This window comes from Octodon degus, unplaced genomic scaffold, assembly GCF_000260255.1.
Source record: "Octodon degus isolate 3935 unplaced genomic scaffold, OctDeg1.0 scaffold00073, whole genome shotgun sequence".
In the NCBI taxonomy this organism is placed as follows: Eukaryota; Metazoa; Chordata; class Mammalia; order Rodentia; family Octodontidae; genus Octodon; species Octodon degus.
In genome coordinates, this window is record NW_004524649.1 from 5,627,425 (window position 1) to 5,631,327 (window position 3,903).

The window sequence follows — 3,903 nt, forward strand, 5'->3', positions numbered from 1 at the left end:
GTTAAAATGGGAGAGTGCAAGAATCCCACAACAGCATCTGACTCGGATTGTGTGTGCTCTGAACTTTAGCTAATAGCATTTACAAGTATTATTGCTATTGAGTAAAGATGAAGTTTTGATGGCCTGGCATCTGTGCACCCAGAGGTGACTTTGGGTCTCACAAATATTTTATTTTATTTATTTACTGTTTAACTTGTTTTAATGTTTCTTCACAAATGGTGAAAAATACTAAAGTACAGATAAGGAACAGTCATAATGTTATGGCCAACATTATAAATATGGAATTATACATTTAAAACATTTTCTGGTTTAAAAAGTCAATGCAGCTCTGTGGGGTCTCTACATCTAGCAGGGCCAATCTCTGCATTCCTGATGGTGCTCTCACCTTTATCCATTTTTTCAGGTCCTCTACATCCAACTCTTCCTCCTCCCATTTGTTCCAACAAAATTCCAGGAGGGCCCCCTGGACCACCTGGTTTTCCTCCATCAAAGCCATCTCGGTCCATGCTACTGCCACCACATAAACCACCTCTGTCTCCACCACGACCACCTCTGAACATTCCACCAGGACCACCATGGTCCACGAGGCCACCTCTTCCTCCCTGCATGCCACCAGTGCCACTTCTGCCATGTTCACTACCTGAAGGTGGGAAAGGTGATGGAAGGAAGCCTTCAGGTTTTGGGACCTTACACTGTTTGCATTCTGTTCTCCATGTGAAGTTTTGATTTCCACAGCCTGGATTGGACATTGACAACCTTTAGCTCAATGTTGGGTGTTTCCTCCTCCAGACGGGTTTCCACAGGAACCCTGGGGGCCTCTTGGAGGGAAGCCTCCTCTATCTCCTTCATGACCTACCATGCAACCCATGGGTCCCCCAGGACCTCGTGGACCTCCATGGAGTGGTGGTGGCATCCCTCTGCCCTCACAAGGTGGCATGCCGTCTCATATGCTGTTCATTGGAGGTTTTTTTTTGAGCAAGGGAGACTTTAAGTTTGCTTCCTTGAAAATCTTTCCCATCAAACCACTCCACAGCAGCCTTTGGCAGTCGGTGGATCTTCATAGGACACCGTGGAATCACCCTTGGGCTTTCCTTGTCCAGGTAGATGTGGATCATGGGTTGCTCAGCTCTCTTGTCAATCTTAACAACCCCACATTGCTTAAAGAAGTCTGCCAGACCATCAAGTGTCACATTGTCATTTAGTCCTTGTATGTAAACTGCACTGTTGTCAGAGTCTTCATCAGGATCTACGGGAGGGCCTAGACCAAGATCTGGTCCTTCATTCATGGGTCCACCAGGCTTACTGAAGCCACCTTGCTCTTCAGCGCTGCTCATTCCACCGCATCCTCCTCCCCACCCACCTCTGCTCATGCCTCCACGATCAAATCCCCCTCTTTCCTTGCCCTAGTTATCAGCGCCACTCATGCTCCAGATTTCTCCTGGTCCAGAAAATCCTCTAGAGTCCTGCCCATAAACACCCATGCTCCTGGGGTGGTTGTCAGAATGAACTCAGTTGCCCATAGCTGCTGCTCTGTTGGCTATATTGACTTGGAGCCTGGCTGTAGGATCCAGTCTTGGGAGGATAACTAGTAGGAGGCTGCTGCCCATAGCTGCTTTGTTGATGATAGCTACTCTGCTGTCCATAGCTGCTCAGCTGCCCATAGGTGTTCTGCTGAGAGTAACTGCTCTAATCATAACTAGTTGGCTGTGTTGAAGAATAGCTGGTAGGAGGGCAGGATGGAGGTATGGTGGCTGGCTGCATCGAGCAGTTTCTAGGAACCTGTGAATATCTGTAGCTACTCTGTCCATAGCATAGGCTGGGCTGGTTATAACACCCTGTGCTAGCCTGAGGTTGGTTAGTCTCAGTAGGTTTGTTACCATCCTGTGGTCTCATAGGCACAGTAGCTGTTTGCTGCTGCCCATAGGCTGAGTAAGCAGGCTGAGAGCTGTATGCAGACTGAGCTGGGTGGTGGTGACTGTAGCAGTGGTGGTATCATAAGCACTGTGCCATACCCCTGGACAGGTTGGCTATGTGCCTGGGGGACAGCTGGAGTAGTACAACCCAGTGGGAGGCTGTCCATAGGAAGTTGCATATGCAGTCTGCCCATAGGTGGCAGTGGTCTGAGCTTGGGCATAGCTGACATCAGTAGGCTGCCCATAGGTTCCATAGCTTTGTTGCCCATATGCTGGGTGGTCCGTGCATATCCTTGAGTTGGCTGGTGGTGTAAGCACTGAACCCCTGCTGGGCTGCAGCTTGGCTATAGGTACTATAATTCATGGACATCATTTTCTCTCCTTCCTCGTTCTCTCAATATCCATCACCCTCTCCTCTCACAAATATTTTAAAAACACTTCACGATTTCTAAATTAGAGGGAACAGTCCAAAAAAGCACATTTCCATTCCTCAGGTGTCACCTCTAAAGAGGAGCAGTATTGTCACCACCTTCATTAGCTCATCGGTGCCAGCAAATAGCTGAATCACAGCCCGAGTCCTCCTGTGCAAACACACGCGCACAGTTCACCTTCTGTTTTGGGAATACACCTTCATATATGGGACTTTTAGTGAGGAAGTGAAGAAAACAAGGGCTATCACGTTCAAAAATCTTAAAAGGGATAAAAAGAACTGGGTTTTTGTTGTTGTTGTTGTTGTTTGTTTGCTTGTTTTTGTTTTTTCTCAGAGTCCCACTGATTAGATGCAAGAGAACAGTAATCTAGCCATTTAATCTAATTTCCAGCAAGAATAAGGAGTTGAAAAAATATCAGATGAGCCAAATTATTCTTGTCTTATTTAATCAAGTAAGCCAGAGCAAGCCACACCCAGAGTCACCTCCCTGGCCCACAAATGCTTTACTTGTGTGAAATAACAAGGACAAGAGCCCCAACTGATCATCTTGCTGGCTCTGTCTTGGTGCCAAGTGCACACAGCATACCCCAGAACCCCCAAGATGTGAGGACCATTTTCAGTGATCCGTATGCTGAGCATGGACCTTAACATTTTGAAAATAGGAAAGAAAGAAAGCTTAAAGGCAATGAAAAATTTTCTGTCGACCACAATCAATATACAAATCCTTTTGATTATAGATGGGTTTGCTAACTTTGCCTGGGACTGAGACCATGTTTCTTTAGCACATACTCAAGGTATGTCATCTGTACAGCTACAGAAAAACTATTAGCAAGCAAATCTTGAATCCCTCAACTAAGACCACATTCACTTACTTTAGAACAATGAATCCTGATCGACTCAACTCAACACTAGCAAGAAAAATTGGTAAAACTCCTGGGTTTTATTGTGCTACCAACCTCTGCTTGTTATTCTCATTATTTTTTCTTCAGACATTGAATGTGATCTTGAGATGAAACACAAACGTGCAAGCAGGTAGTTGATTTTGCAGGCTCGTTCCCAGCCCATACTGGCAGTGGAGTGGGAAGGAGGGACAGGCATAGGGATGGGGAGCAGAAAAGGGAAAGCAGCTTTCCTGGGGTTCATTGTCAAGCAAGCCCAGTTGGCCCTCTGTATCCATGCATTCAACAAACATGGACTCAAACAACCACAGAGCAATATTAATAACTTAGATCTGTACTGCATATACATATGCATACACACACACGCGCACACACACACACACACACACACATCTTTTTTTTGTTGCTATTCCCTAGCTAATCCAGGATAACTATTATTACAGCATTAACATTGTACTTGGTATTATAAGCAAGAAATATCCTACCAGAGGATATGTATAGATTATAAGCAAATACCATAGCATTTTACATAAGGAACCTGAACATCTTTGGACTTTGGGACTCAGGGGATGTGCTGGAACCAAACTTTGCAGAAAGAAGGGATGACTGTTACCACTATGGATGACAAGAGATCAAACCCTCTGGGACCCAGGATAGGGGA

General features: G+C 45.6%; 1 pseudogene; it reads right to left on the reverse strand.

Annotated features, from left to right (window-relative positions):
* Positions 1 to 317: 317 nt before the first annotated feature.
* On the reverse strand, positions 318 to 2,286 carry LOC101568293 (annotated as a pseudogene).
* Positions 2,287 to 3,903: the final 1,617 nt, after the last annotated feature.